General features: G+C 28.0%; 1 protein-coding gene across 2 annotated transcripts in view; it reads right to left on the bottom strand.

Annotated features, from left to right (window-relative positions):
* LOC110282076 (junctional adhesion molecule 2A) overlaps positions 1-16,956 on the bottom strand; it is a 97,452-nt gene extending 80,496 nt beyond the window's left edge. For both annotated transcript variants that reach the window (XM_071181502.2, XM_043044016.3), the window contains exon 1: positions 16,791-16,956. The gene's annotated coding sequence lies outside the window, so the exon portion shown is untranslated. The remainder of the gene's footprint in view (positions 1-16,790) is intronic.
* Between the last annotated feature and the right edge of the window lie 519 nt (positions 16,957-17,475).

The raw sequence follows: 17,475 nt of genomic DNA, 5'->3' as shown, positions 1-17,475 counted from the left end.
AAGATAAAAAGAAGTAGGCTTTGACCCCGTTTTATGGTATGCCAATCATTTCATGACATACATCAGTATTCCCATATTCAAATTTAAAAAAACGGAAATGCTTCGAAGAAATTCTGGATCGAATTTAGTTATGGAATATAAGAATATATATTAGAAGTAGGAATATGGGATAAAATATTTTGTTGGTAAAAAAGTTATCAAGTGAAAAAGGAAACTAAAAAAATAACCATTTTAATTAATTATATACATTTATATATAAAGGAAGAAAAAATTAGAACATTTATTTCTGATTACTTTTAACTCCAGATAATTGCATTCGTGTTACAGGTCAACTAATATTCCCTGCTTAGCTTACATTACTTTTGACAATTCTGGGTCAAAATATTGATGTAGTGAATTATCGTTAATTAAACTTTGTGTCGAAAAAGGCAAAATATGGTGAAGCAAAATCTTACATGGAAAAATTCTTGCTCTACTGAATTTTTCATGATCGTATAGTGCTTAAAAAAGTGTTCTTTAATCCTAATTCATATTTTCCTGCAAGATTTAGACTGGAGAAACTTCTGCCAAAATCGTACAATACCAGATGAAAGAATATTACATAATAAATTTTTGCATGCTATATCATATTTTAATCTTAATTCAAAATGCATATATCCAAGAAAAATAATTGAAAAAGTCTCAGAAAATTATAGTTTTAAAACTTAAAATTTTAGTAGTAATTTTTTTAAGTGATTAATTTAAATGCTTTAGAAATTTGAGGGACCAACAACAAATTACAAGCGGAGCATAGCGTTTTTGAACACCATATGTTAATATATGCGATACTTTCACAAAATTTCATAAACCTAGCTTAAATATTTATGAAGAAATGGACATGTTTATAAGAAATTAGTTCCTTTGTCTTACTTTTTTTTCTGCTATAACTTTAAAAATATTCAATTAAATGAAATGTTTAGAATTAATTACAAAATTATTTCTTAGAAATATTAGAAAAAATTGCTTAAAAAAGAGCGAAATATTAGTTATTATTGTAGTTCTTTTATATTGCGCAGGCGCGGGTCAAATTGTAAATTTTTTCTCATAGTTCTGTAGAGAATCGTACTTGAAAATTACAAAAAAAGTCCGTTTTGAATATCTTAAAAATGTCAGAGGTTTCAAGCAATTTTCTAAGTAGTTTTAGTACTTTTTAAAGAAAGATAATGGGTTCGCCACAAATTTTATTTCGCACTATTAAACAGGATTTTTTAAAATTGACACCGGCATCTTCTCTTTTGCTTGTTTTTATCCTATACAAACATATTTCGGTCTATACACTTTTATTGTAGCGAATTATCATTTGTAATTTAATTTTGTGTTATGATACAAAATTTTACAGAAAACCTCTTATTTTGAGTCTTTTTTTAAAAAGTACAAAAACTGCTTTGAAAATTGCTTGGAACTTTTTAAATTTTTGAGATATTCAAATCGGACTTTTTTCATTAGTTGCCAAATTAGTTTCATTGGATTCACTACAAAATTACGTGAAAAAATGTAAAACATTTTCTGCGCGTGTGCAGTATAAAAAAACTATATTAAATACTCATATATTGAGTAATTTTGAACAATTTTTTCTAAAATTTTAAAGCACTAATATTGAAGTTAATTTCAAATAGCTCCAGAAATTTAATTTAATTTGATTGAATATTTTTAAAGGTAAAACAAAGAAACATCAAACAAAAAAAATAGTTTTTATGGAAATGTTCATATCTCCATTAATATCTAAGTCACGTTTACGAATTTTTGTGCAATTAACGCCTATAATGAACAAAATAAATATTCCTTTTTTTCGATATAGATTGTTCAAAAACACTATTTTTCGCTTGTAATTTGTCGTCGGTCCCTCTAACCTCTTAAAGCTTTAAACTTCATTGAGAAGTATAAGAAATCGCATCATCTAAACACTTCTGAAGTTATAAAATGATTCTTTTTTATAACTTATTGAGAAATATGAAAAAGCGTATTAGCATAAAAGTGTTTCAGTTATTTTGTCCACCCCCTTTATATTACAAAGAAAGTCTCTTATGGACTCTCTTATGGAAGACTTTTTTTTCAGAAACAAAATTAATGTTTCAAATAGTTAATACTTTCAAAACTACGTTTTATTTTATTCGATTCAATCGGATATTTCTAAACTGAGAGCAGTTAAAAGTTTCTCTATAGACTGGAGTGGAATTCAAATCCAATACTCTGAAAAACTAATATTTTTCCTGAAAAATAAATTTTCGCAGTTATTGAAAAATATAAAAATTAAATTTTATGTTACATTTTTTCGACACTTCGCGGTATCAAATAGATATAAATAAATAAACTGTGTAATATAGTTAATAATATGTTTTTATCATAATATATTTTGCCCTAAAATGAACTGAAACTGAATCTTTTTCTTGGAAAAAGATTTTAAACTTGCGTATATTTTACTGCATATATTTTCTTTGTTAATTTATATAATTTTTTCATGTGCAAATCTGTGGCTAAAATTATTTACTAAAAGGATTTCTTTGTTAATTGATATAATTTTTCTATGTACAAATCGATTTCAGGCAAATCCGTGGCTAAAATTATGTACAAAACAGGCAATTCATGTTTCTCTTTTATATTTTACATTTTTTTCTTAAATAATATTTATTTTCTAAAATTATTTATGGTCAACTTCTTTAAATTATCCAGTATAATATTACTTTGCGCACATCCATTTTCGGGCCCATCCTTGGTAGCTAACAAATCAAACGCACTTCAGCATTGCAGTAAGAACGGCACTTTAAAACAAAACTATATATATATATATATATATATATATATATATATATATATATATATATATATATATATATATATATATATATATATATATATATATATATATATATATATATAAATATATATATATATATATATATATATATATATATATATATATATATATATATATATATATATATATTCTTCTTAATTACTTCTACTTTTAAATCGGAAGTATTTATTTAAGCTTTTAGACTTATATTTTAGTCACATAGTGATTTCTAATTTTACTCATATAATGATATAATGTCATAAAATGTCAACTTATAGAATGTCATATAATAATTTCAAATTTTTGAATAATAATAATTTCTTTTCCTGACATTCTCATTACTGAATTAATTCTTAAATAATGATAACAAACAGACTGATAATTTCGCACCTGAAGAAAATAAAATTTAATTTTGAATTAAGTATACATAGAAAAGAAACCTATTAGGTGTAGTACGATCCGGAAAAAAATTCTCATTAGTTTCAATAATTGAGAACATTACCGATGCCTTTAGTTACTCAGCCAAATCTATCAAGGAAATTATATAGATGTAAAATAACCTATGTGAAATAATCTATGAGCAGTTTTTGAAACGCCCTGTTAGAAATTTTTCGTAAAAAATAGTTAAATAATAATTTATTTAAATGTTATTTTACCATATTCAACCAAAACAGTCAAATGACCATAAATACGATGGTATTCAAACTGTTTAGTGTGAGAATCTGTAAGTCGCATGACCTACAAAACCCGGGGTTCAAGCCCCGGTGTTGGCATCTAAATATTTGCTCTGTTCCCTTCAACACACGGAGAGTGTAAAGGGTCTTCCACTCTCTATTGCCCATTACTTTACGAAAAACTTAGCTCTTATGTTCAGTTAAATTTCTTTTTTAACAGTTTTGAAACCATATTAGTTGTAAATGGTTAAAAAAAACATATAGTTCTGTATTCATTTCTTATAAATATACTAGTCCTGAACAGTTTAAAAACTGTAAAGGAACAAAATGTTTTTAGCCGCAAACTTAACGGCTTATCGGATAGACAGACTGCAGCCAGTTATTTTACCACAATTTTGGAATGAAATTTTTGAGAGTGTGTTCATTCGAAAACTGAATATAACGTGATTTTCTTCATGATTCAAAGATAACATGATTTAAAGAATATAAAATTAAGGCCCGCAAAATACTAACTAATATAGTTATTTTTAAGAGATTTCTAAGTAAAAAAGTTATGTTCTAAAATCTAGAATGTACTATACACAGCAAATCACATAAAAGCGTCTTTCCGTCATTAACTGGGAATCATTTGCACGAAAAATAGCAAATACTGAACAACGAATATAAAAAAAATCTCTTGTTTTTTTTAATAATTATATATTCAGCGGAATTCATTTTTTCACTCGTCACATTTATATTCATTTAAAGAACTCACTGAATAAATAAATATCAGAATAAACAAATTTTTCCAACAATTTTTTAAAAATAAAGGTTTGACATGGTTTTCTTTTTTAAATATAAACTCAGGTGTTACTGATAGTATATGGGTAGAACTCGAAGGGATTGAGAGAGGTAGAAAATTCAAAATGAACGGTTTATTTAACTTTTTTATTATTATTCCAAATCTGGAGAAAATTATCTTGTGCCTTCTTTTTTAAACATGCATTAACGTTAGCTTTTCACTTACTAATCCTGAGTGAATAAAATTTTTAATACATCGTAGTTTGTTGTTATTATGTAGTAACATAAATTAAATATTCATTTGAAAATGCTCTTTTAATGAACTTGGGAGAGCATTTATTTAAAAATAAAATTTTTACAAATAATTTTCGCTTTATAATTTAAAAATATTATCCTCCTATCTCATGAAAAATTATTTTTTGCAGAGAAGCAAATTTTTTAAACATTTAAATTTATATTTATAGCATTTAAATTTATATTCCATCTCAACTCCTAAGCAAAAATTTTGTAATGTATGTTAGACTTCCTATTTTTCTCTGTAAACATACAGAGCATTCTATAAATTCAGCTTCTTATTTAGTAATTTATAGTTATTTGTAAAGTATATTTTTGAATTTTTCACAAAAATAAAATTGAAAAAGGTAAACACATTGAGGACAATAACTTTATCCAAGAGAACCAAGCTTTATCCAAGCTTAATCCAAGAGAACTCTTGAATTAAGTATTGGGACAAACTAGCCTTTGTGGATTACTTTTTAATGGAGCGAACCGGTTCTTGCGTTATACGTAGAGGGAAACCACTTACGGTTAGCCCAACGGCAGGAGGATATTAACTTATGATCCATCTACTTTTGCGGACATTTTATGTCAGCACTGTGGTTGGTGCGAGTCAGGGACAGAATTCGTATCAGCCACCCGCCACTGGGATTCGAACTTAGGGAGGAGCTTCTCATTGGGAGGCGAATCCTCTATACCCTGAGCCATTGTATAATTATTAACCTTATACGAGTTGAAAAGAAAGTGGTTTATAAAAATTAACTGAATAATAAATAATTAGAAAGCTTCATCGCTGCATTGGTAGTTTAAAATTTTTCGAAACTGCATTGAAAGTTTAAAATTTTTTGAAGAATGCATACAGAAGTATTTTAATCTAGTGTTTTATGTATGCTGGCGTATTCCTTTAAAAAATGAAGCTCCAATTTTATGAAAGATATGCAATCTTTTAACATCTTGCCATTCAATTTATATACATCGTAATTTAACGATTCATTTTGATGCTACTTTTATAAACATTTGAAAAAAATAATTAATAGCATTTCCCTTCATTCCCAAATAAACATTTTAGCTGTTGGAGACACAATATTTTTAAGACTTTTTTCCCAACATCAACTAGTAAAATAAATAAAAACCCAAAGAAAATTGCTGAAAATGGTAAAAAAAGGAAGAGGAAAGAAATAACGAAGGTAATAGCGAAAACTGAATACCAGAGGAAATTTAGAGCGAATCAATATGCAAACGTATTTCTGTTCAATCTCGATTGATAAAATGTATCTATCTCCTGTGTTCATTATTAGATCTAAATTAAAGATCTAAATTATTATGTTACCTGCGTAAATTTATAACAAAATTTAAAACAAAAATGAAGGACAGTTTGTTTATGTTGTTGTTGTTAATTTATGTCTCACTAGAGCTGCACAATGGGCTATTGGCGGCGGTCTGGGAAACATCCCGGAGGATGATTCGAAGACATGCCATCACAATTTTGATCCTCTGCGGAGAGGATGGCACCCCCGCTTCGGTAGCCCGACGACCTGCGCGCAAAGTCGAGCACTTTACGGTAGCACAGTTTAACGAGGACCAATACCGCACACCCTCGGTCCCTATACAGACTGATCCAAGTGGTCACCCACCCGCACACTGACCGTAGCCAGTGATGCTTGACTTCGGTGATCTGCTGGGAATCGTGTCTTAACGATCAGTCTACTGCGGGACCAGTTTGTTTATGTGTCCCGTTCTCTAGTAACTTTTAACTTTTGTTCAAATTGTTGCTCAGAATGCTTTCGCTTTTCGTTACACAGTTAGAGAAAAAAGAAATTTTATTGGTTTTATAAGGATGTTGGTGCTTTATGTATTATATACAGCAATTTTAAGATTTATAAAATGAATCTTACGGAAAATTTTGTTTAAGATAATTCCAAACAACTTTAATTTATTCTAAGGAGTCTGTTTGGCGAAGTAACATTTTAAAGTAAAAAATTGACAATTCAAGGAATCAGATTACTTGGCATTTTTGAAAGCAAAAATATCTTAACTTCAATTACTGAGTGCAGAAAGTACTTTAAAAGTCAAATAAGACACTCCCCCCAACTCTATCGTGGTCATTTGTTTATTATATGAATTTAATAGTTCATAATATCGAATGTTAATTTGCCATTGTTTCCCTTGTGCATTTTTCTACACATGAGTGCAATTTTGTACATTTTCCTGCGCAGGTTCATTTTTGTAATTTTAAAGTTCAAAGTCTTATAGTTTTTGCGCATCACAACAAAATTTGACGTTAAGTTGAGCACCTAAAACAGTGGTGACTCTTGCGGTTTTTCAAAATAGAGTGATGCTTCAGCTGTATGCAGGTTACAATATCGAAGTATTCAATAGTATATAGCTTTTCAGAAACATTCCACAATATCTTAGATTTAAGCAATAAATAAATACATCCTTAAAAATTCTATTTAAACTTAATCTATTCCTAAGAACGGAATATATTTTATGAAATATTCAGTCATCAAATAATATAAAACATATACGTAATAAAAACTGAGTACAGAAGCAAAATATTATATCACTTCATTTCTTACAAAAAAAACCCCATTTCGGCTAGTATAATTCCAACAATTTCAATCTATTTCTGAGTCTAATTATTTAATAAAAGATATTATTGAGTAAAGAATATCTTTTAATAAATATTCAATAGTCGTATAATAAATATGTGTAATAAAAACTGAGTATAGAAACAAAATATTATATCACTGCATTTTTTGCAAGGAAAAACATTTAGACGACTCTAATTTCAACAATTCTAATCTAATCCCGAGTCTAATTATTTAATAAAAGATATTCTTAAGTAAGGATTGTTTTTTATTAAGTATTCAGTGTCGAACATTACAGTAAATATACGTAAAAAACTATCTATAGAAACAAAATATTATATCACTGCATTTTTTGCAAGAAAAACCATTTAGACGGATCTAATTACAACAATTCCAATCTAGTTCCGGGTCTAATTATTTAATAAGAGATATTACTAAATAAAGAATATATTTTATTAAATATTACGTCGTGTGTCGAATAATATAATAAATATACGTAATAAAAACTGAGTATAGAAACAAAATGTTATATCACAGCATTTTTTGCATGAAAAACCATTTAGACCAGTCTAATTACTTGAACCATTTATAGTAAGCTGATCGCTTAACTTATTCACAGTTTGCGAAAGCTTTTTGCTATGAATGATTTAACATTAAAAATACCATTTCGAAATAAGTAATTTTCTTAATGGCCCTAATAATGGCTAATCTGTGACATATTTGTAATTTCTAGTTTCACATTTCTGACGCAGAAAGGAAAGTTATATCTACGCATATCATTGAAAAAAATTTAAGTTCTTAAACATTGCAAATGTTATTGAAATTCTTAACTGCAAATACAGCTGGTTCTCTATTTAAGAGAAAAATGGATTGTATTTAGAAGATTAATGACTTTTCTTAACGGTTTCTCATTTTGTTTCTTTTCGAATGGAGTTAAGAGCAGAAATTTGAATTTAGTATCATTTCAGTTTGAATCATTAATTAAATTTTTCAGTTGAAAGTCAAATGCAGTTTTATTACCCTTTCATAGTTCAAGCAATTGGATCTGTTTTAGTATGTAAACTAACATCAAACTATATTCATTTGTCTATTAAGTTAAGAAAAGTCATCGTAAAAAAAAAAACACTTTTTACGAAGTTTTAATTGGCTGTTAGTTCACAGCAAATACAAAATAGTAAAAAAGTGCATAAATTTAATCTAGACAATAATCTGTAAAGAATTTAATAGATTGTAGCGGATTCAATAGATAATTTGTTTCTCGCATTATTACATAACACATAATTAACAGAGATTTCAAGATAAAGCTATTAGTATATCCTTTATTCATATAATATTTAACTATTTCTACATACTAATTGCAGATTATATTTAACTATTTGTATATATAATTTCTATATTTGACAAAGTAAAAAGTCTATTGTTGTTAATCTTTAAAATTGAATAGCAAGCAAAACTCTTCAAATAAATTTAAACTTTGTGATGACATTTTTCACTTGTGTTATTTATCTTTTGAGTGGTAGCGCTTTGCGCTCTTGTGCCATAGGTCCTGGGTTCGATCCTCGGGCCGGGCAAGGTTGACTCAGCCTTTCATCCCTTCAGTGGGTCGATAAATGAGTACGCAGCATGCTTGGGAACTAAACACTGGGGGTTTCGCGTTCGGCTGACCACCTAACCGGAACATCTGCTCCTGCACCCCAGAACCCAAGGTGAAGAAAACTGAGATGGGCACAGTAGGTCTTGGCCCTCTATGGGCTGTCACGCCACTGAGTTTCAATTTATTTATCTTTTGTTATTTTACTTTATTAACGGTGTTCATCTACTCACTTATAGAGGGAATAAGTGTTTCATAATTTATAACCCTTTTGTTCTAAATCCAACAAAGAAGACGAGAAAAGTCCGAAAGGTTGCACTGGGACAAATATTTTTCGTTCAGAACTTTTAAGACTATCCAATGCTTGTATTACATTGATAAGAAGATTACGAAAATTTCACATGAATAGCTCGTCTGGAAGTCGAATCTTATTAAATATTTGCCTTATCAAAGAATGAAACTGACTTACACAGATTCAGAAAAAGGTAAAATAAGAAAATAACATTTAAAATAATATATCAAAATGGAAAAGCGCTAAATGCAGCTAAAATCAAATTTTTAATAATTTCTCAAATTAGAAACACAAATCAAGCAAAAAAGGAAGAATTTCTGAAGATATGTATGTTAGCAAAACAGCGCTTCATCAAGGGACACACTGTCTGCCAACACACAGGAGCCTTTCTGTCATCAGTGGTATTACCAAAACTTGACTGTGCCGCGAGGCCGCAGAATGGATAAACTAAATAAGAAAAGCAATAAAAAATTCAAAAATTGAAATGTGAATGCAATGAGAAATTAATGATTCACAAACAATATTCCAAAGTACAAAGAGTTAGAACTAATAATGAGACGTCCACATATAAGGAAAAAAATAAAGATAAAGTTATAGTTAGAATAACCAAATAAAAATAAAAAAACAAAGCATTCACAATTTTTATTTTATAACAATTTTATTTTTAATCATAGCAATTCCGAAGAGATTTAACGCTTAAAATGATATTTTTCCCTTTCTTAATCCAATTCAATGAAATTAAATTAAATTATCTGAAAATAATAAGAAAATGGGGACGTACCCTGGAAACTGCAAGTGATAAGGATAAATTAACGTTTATCACCAAATTACCATTCATGAGTTAATTTTTTTGAAATGAGCTAACATTTTACTTAAAATGCAAATCCAGTGAAAAGACAAGTGCGTAATAGTCTTTGAATGACTATTTCAGTTATAGATTAAGTAAAGAATAATGTTTTATATGATGTTTTTTTCCAGTTATAGTTTAAGTAAATATTTTTTTCTTTGGTTTAATTATTGATGTTGCGTCCTTTGATTTAATTTAAAACCTTCCTTTAAATTTATTTAAGAATGGGTTGAGTTATTGACATTTTCTGGAAAACATTTTGAGTTTTTAGAAATTGAACAACTTATATATTTATTATGATCATCAATTTTTATATGCATCTAAAAAATACAAAACAAAATAAAATAACATACGATTTAATACAAAATGAAGAAAATTATGATCGCCTTGCGGAGATCACAGGTTTTTCATTAGCAAAATGGTTGTTGTCTAATTTTTTTTGGAAAAGAAACTTTATTGTGTTTTCATCTTGGACATCTTTAACTGTTAATCTTGTACTGCTCGGTACATAATTTCGCGCACATATTTAAATGCAGCTCAGACACATTCTGTGTACATTCTTTTAATGACTGAATAGACATTGAACAGCCACCGAGATCAATATTAACATTTTTGCATTGGTACAAGGGTGTTTGATGGAGATTGTAAGCTGCATCATACACCCGTTTCGGATTCACAAGTTCATACATGAAACATGTTTTGAAAGCTAGGCTTTTTTTTCTTCAATTTTACATGAATAGTGAATGAATCATTAATATTGCGTGGAAGACAGTCTACAGTCTTGTGCAAGTTATTAGGTACGTTGACAATGGATCGTTTATCCCTAACTAGTGATCAACACCCAGTTCTCGTATTTGCATGAAAGGGGATCGGAGAGTCACCATTCGCTCTTCGGTAGGGTTCAGTTCTCTCAACCACTTTGGTACTTTTGTGAGGGACGGGCTTCATGCTTGCGTTTGCGATCGGAATCCTTTCGTTTTCCCGTTTGTGTGTAACGCTTAAGGTATTCCCGTCTACGCTCTTTGGCTTTTTCAGCCTAGGTAAGTTTAGGCTTTGGCATCATTTTTTTCTTGCTTCAACTCTAACTTTTGGAACTCTGACTTTTTTTCTTTATTTGTGATATTCACCTGAATTGGTATTGAAAACGATCCAATTTGAACTGTAGGTTAGAATTTCTGATTCTTAATTAAAACAATATAAACAAAAATATCATTAAAATGATGGATTTATCTTTTATTCATAACTCAAGAAGTATTTAAAGGATCTCTCTGGTCCCATATCTCAAAAATAAATTCGTCAACTCAATGCATAACAAAATTAAAAGTGAAAAAAGAATTCTAAAAAAATTATCAAACAGCAGCGGTCGCCAGCAGCAACGCATGCGCAATGTTTACTACTACTCTTGATTATTGTAGTTGAAAAGTGAGGACGCCATAAAATCCAAACCAAGACTCATTTTGCCAAAACCATTTACCATTTTGGTAAAAAAAATTACCAAATCTTTGAAAAATTCTTTAGAAATATTTCAAATGCTGAACCTTTTCGAAAATCTTGAAAAATAGAGCGAAAACATTCAATGATTAAAAATTCCAATTAAGTGCTGCCGTCTATATTCTTTAGGAACAAAAAATCCTAAATTTCACCGCATTGGCATATTTATGAGGGCTTCCATATCAGCCGAATTAGTTGAACGTTTTTAAAATACTTTGAATTTCAAAATTATAACCACAGTAATTAAAAGGAAAATTATTATTTTTTAATGTAATTTCGAAATTCCCAATAACTGAAAGAAATTCTTTTTAGTATTATGAATAAATTCAAACCTAATAATTTGTTCAATCAAAATGTTCTTAAAAATTTTAAAGTATAAGTTGGAATCAAAATGTGTTAAACTAATAACATTAAACTTAAAATCTTTTATTTCATCGTACAATCTAATGAAAAACTTTTGGTTATGAAGTTTAAAATCAAGATCTAAGAAATTAGCACCATTTTCATCTGAATTAGTTTTTATTAAATTGAATTCTTTATGATAAATATCTTTAATATAATCAAAATCATTGAAAATCAAAAATAATTAAATCATCAATAAATCGAAACCTGAATTAATAAATCTAAATTAATAAATTATGTTGTAAAAATTTATGTTCATAAAAATGTAAGAAAATATTAGCAAATGCATGTGAAAAACAATTTCCCATTGTGATATCTTGAATTTGTCGGTAAAAACAAATACCATTAAAAAGATAATTTTCAAAAATGCTTACATTACATAAATTAATCCAATCTTCCCTATTAATGTCCTCATTACTCAAATATTTATCAAAAATTTCTAAACAATTATTCCTGAAATTATTGTGTGGTATACTCGTAAATAAATTTTCGTAATCATATGTAAGAATATTATTAATTTTGTTGCAATTTAAATATTTGAATGTTTTAAATATTTAATAACGCATGTGATTTGTAAAAAATGCTTATGATTAGAAATAATTTGCTTAAAATAATGTTTAAATAATTAAAAAAAAAAGTCCAAAAATAGAATTATAGCATTCAGTACTGTAAGTAAGAAATCTAAATTTAGCCTGCTTTTTGTGGAACTTAATTGTTGGAAATAAATAAGGATAATTAATTCTATTGATTTTTAAACCTATTTACTTAAAAAAAAATTTGATTGTCAATTTCATTTTTAGAATTATTAATTTTAGCAAAAGTATTATTGTTTTTATATTCTTTACTCATTAAATGTCTAAAAATAAAGCAAAAATTATTAGATGCTTTGTCAACAACATAAATAATACAATTCAGACAGCGCGTCCCCAGATGAAGTTCTGTTTTGCTCTAACATACATATCTTTAAAAAATTTTCGTTATGTGCTTGATTTGTGTTTCTTACTTTCTAAATAATTATTTGTCTTATCATAGGTGGTAAGGGTCATTTTCGCGATTTTAAGTCATTTTAATAAATAATCTTTATTTATCCAATTATAATAATAGTTTTATGAGTAATAGATAGCAAAGCTTATTCAAAATACAGTTTCAGGATTGTTTCATAATAAAAATGAGATAGTTTAATGTTGTTCCAGGATTTTTTCTACTCTGTAATTATTATTATATTAAATTATTTCTATTAAGTCAGCAACAATGGGTCTCAGAACTTGATGAATGTTCCATTTTTAGATTTGACAGTTATTTTAAAAAACTGCAAACGTACCTGCTGTTTTCTAAGAAAAAGCATAATAAAGGTAACAATATTTCATTCACAAAATATTTTTACAGTAGTGTAGCACCTAACTTATGAACATTACAGAGAAACTTTAGCTTAATTTGGCTCTATAAAAGTCACATCTAGCTTTTTATATACATTTTATAATTATTTTATACACAGTTAATACACATAAAAGCTCCAAACACCAATAATGCATAAAGTTTGCAGCAAGATCAATCACCTTTATACATAAGTTTGATATTTTTACTTCAGAAAACTCTAACGTTGGCGTATTTTGGTTTCGTAAATCATAGTTTACTTGTGTGGCTGTCGAGTGCTTGTGGCTGTCCTGAATATTGCTTTTCATCTGCATAAACATAGTGAAAAATATGCAACTATGTCTTTATTTGTGTAAAAGAGACATTTATATTTCAATTTTCATGTCTATGAAAACAATGTGAAAAATTTCTTTAATGTATAATTTATAACCACTTTTACTTTTTCATGCCTGGTTTGAATTTAACTTAATATTTTTTTGCCATGCGTATGTTTGATTTACATACTCATTTTATTTTAAGAATTAGTGTATATATGCAACATAATTGTTAGATTTTTACTTTATGTTTTCTCATTAAAATAAATTTTAGAATTGCTAAATAACAAACATGGTAGTAAGTAACAAACACTCCAAGTAGTTTTATAGAAAAAAAAAAACATTCTAATTGCTTCCAAGTATCAGGAACTTTCCTTAGGTCCACCATTTTGGTCTAAATAGTTGTCATCCTTTTGGTGGCAAGTTCGCCGAAAACAGGTCAAACAGGTCTACCAGGAAACCAATGATCACAGACAACGATTGTCCTAGAGATGATATCTCTACATTAACCAGACTAAGGACAAAACATTATAAGGGCATGAAAATCCATCCCGATAATACAAGATCATATATCAACTGCAAGAACTGCTAATATTCCAAACTGATACCAAAACTTATCTCTGAATGCCCAATTTTTACTGCAGATGTTTTAAAGCTGGGTATGCTGACACTTCAGAACCACTTCCGCAGATCCTTTATAGCTCCGATACACTAGAGCTGGGGGCTGCAGTTAACCGCTCCTTTAATGGAATTTAGTTTATTACCTTCATCCGTGGACACGACAACAGCAACATCATTTTGGTGTCCAGGTACAAGAAATTTTTTTACAGTGAAGTGACAAACATTAAGTATGAAGGGTGCATTTTATGGCATTAAGATCCTCTTATTTGGTCATTCAAGATACAACAATTCCAATAAAATAATTAAAAAAATCATCAGCTTATTGCAAATCAGTTGCTATGAGAGTTGTTTTAAATTTCAGCAAACGTAATAGAGTGTATGGATGAACTATATAGATATACTTCTTTAACTTGATTGCCTGATACTATGATTCGACAATCACGAGTTCAACTATCAACAAGTTCAACTATTATTGACTCTAATGAGACCGTGTAATAATAAACTGTGTACTAAAAAAAATAAAAGTAAAATTATACCAATGCGTTTCAGAGAAACGTAAAAAAACAAACTATTATGGTCGTTAATTATGCTTAATTAATTTTAATAATAATTACTAATTGTAAAGAAAAGATATACTATAAACCAAAATTTATTCGGAAGTGGTACTAAATCATTTAGAAAAATGTACGAAAATAGCCATAATATTATTGACGCTATTGATGTGTAATTAATTTTGGTACTAATTACTAATTAACATTAAAAATAATGTTAATAGCAAAATTAATGGAGAAATGGGCTTAATTCATTTAAGAAAAGCGTAAACAATTCGTCAAATTATTCCTGACGCCAATGATGCTTAATTAATTTCGGTAATAAGTACTTACTGAAATAGAAAATAAGCTATATACTCTAAGTACTAAAGCAAAATAACGTGAAAAATAGCTCTAATTTATTTAGAAAAAAATGTAAAAAATTGCCTTTTTATTACTGACGCAATAGGTACTACTGGCATTATGGTAATGGATGCAATTTTAATAGGTACCAGATGTAGAAATGTAGGTGGTATGCATTATCCATAATAATATCTATAATAAAGAGTTTGTGCATGTGTATGTGTCTCTCTTATAAATCTGGAAAAATTTGCATCCTGAAATTTGGACAGTGGGTAAAAGGGGCGATTTCAGCCCCTTATCCAAAAATTCATTCAAAACTTTTAATTATATCGTTCAGGAGAGACAATTAACACATTTCACTTATTTAACAGATTCACTTATTCACAGGCATTTCCACTTAATGGTAATTATTTAGATCCAAAAGAAACAGTTACTTGTCAATGAAATTTCTTTAATTTACAAAATCTATTATTAATAAATTTTCTATATGAATGAAAACAAAAATTCTAACTACTCTTTTGTATTATATATTTAAGTATAAATATAATTCCGATAATCAAGCAGTTTTTTTAGTAACTGTTAGACTGTTTTTATAATCAAAAAATACCGAAATATGTCTTTGCTTGTTAATAGTGTGCGAGGAAAAAATATATAAAAGAGACGCATCAGCATCAAAGGGTTAAATTAATACTTAATCATTTTCACAGCTTAAAATTTAGATCTGTGTCATGCTTCTTCCTTCCGAGAACAGCTCACCCTGTTAAAAATTCCAAATCAAACATTAGTAAAATGTACTGACACCCAGTAAGCCAGTACTTTTTTTCTGTAATATACATTCTTATCGTAGAATTTTAAGGAGCAAAAATTCTGGTATACTTTACAATAATATTTATTGTAAATTCAGTAAATCACTGTTGTGAAATAATTATTAATGTGAAATATACGATATTGAATTAAGGTACTTTTTATTGCAATTTGAACCGGAATTTTTCAATACGCATAATAACAATCACCATGGAATTCGTTCAAGAAGCCGGTACTTTTTTCTGTAATATCCATTCTTATCATGGAATTTTACGGAACAAAAAATCTGATATACTTTACAATAATATTTATTGCAAAATTAGTGAATTACTGTTGTGAAATAATTACTAATGTAAAACATACGGTATTGAATTAAAGTACTTTTTATTGCAATTTGATCCTGGATTTTTCAATATGCACAACAGCAATCCCCATAGAATTCATTCCAGAAGCTGGTACTTTTTTCTGTAATATCCATTCTTATCATTGAATTTTACAGAACAAAAATTTTGAAATACTTTACAATAATATATATATTGTAAAATCACTGAATAACTGTAGTTAAATAATTATTACTGCAAAATATACGGTATTGAATTATGGTACTTTTTATTGCAATTTGATTCGGAGTTTTTTACGGTGCTTAACAGCAATCAACATAGAATTCAAGCGCTTTCAAAATTCACATAAAATCAAATCATGCACTTAGATTAATTATTATTTTTTTTACATTTACATAATTTAAAATATTATTAATGAAATATTATAAATTTTATTGCCGAAAAAAGAAGTTTACTAATAATTTGTTTCATAAAACCATTTTAAAAACTTAATTAAATTATTCATTCATCAAATAATATTAATGTTTTAAATTATAAATTAACGGATAGTATTTTTTTTTTATAAAAATGGATGAAAAAATATATTTTAAATACAATCTTCTAAACGCAAAAATTAATTCAATATTTAAAAGTCATTTCACTAAGTAATGAGCATGATAAACTTACCCATAATTCTGCCTACAATAGTCAGGCGACCGGAAAATATATGGGCAGAACTTAATCAAATTAAATATCCCAAGCGCAACAACTGAAACTCGTGCTGAACTAAATCTCTCAAAACTACAGAACAGTGCTCTCATGAAGTACTTCGGAAATCATCTGCCTCAAACGATCCCGTTGATCTTGAGCTTACTCACTCCCTCTAACGGAAAGAGGCGAAATTATGATGCTTGAAGATTTTATCAACTTAAAGATGTTATCAGACTAAATGAGCAGCTAATTTTTCATGAAATGTATTTAAATTTCACTAGTTACATTAATCCTTACAATTTTTAAATATTTGTTTATAAATGACTTATTTTTTAAATGCTGATAGTAAATACTGCTTATGCTTAAACATTTTTGAAATGATGTTCTCATGTTGAAATTATAAATGCAATATGATATTATGCAATATGAAAATGTAATATAAATTTACATGCAGTTTAGCTGTCCTAGTATTAGTTTCAAGGAAATTGGAAGTCCTTTTAGTTGATTATTTAAATAATAATACGCGGTTGTAAGAAAAAAAAGTTATAAAATAGAGTTATAATTACATAGAGCTTAATTTTAAATTTTAAAACAGTGCATGACATTCAAAATAACTGAAATCTGCACAGAGAAAAATACTTTTTAAATTACAGTATTCTAT

Source organism: Parasteatoda tepidariorum, chromosome 8, assembly GCF_982258835.1.
Source record: "Parasteatoda tepidariorum strain Cologne lab strain chromosome 8, Ptep-v5.0, whole genome shotgun sequence".
Lineage (NCBI taxonomy): Eukaryota > Metazoa > Arthropoda > Arachnida > Araneae > Theridiidae > Parasteatoda > Parasteatoda tepidariorum.
The sequence above is the reverse complement of the archived record's forward strand: the minus strand, read 5'-3'. Positions and strand labels throughout refer to the sequence as shown.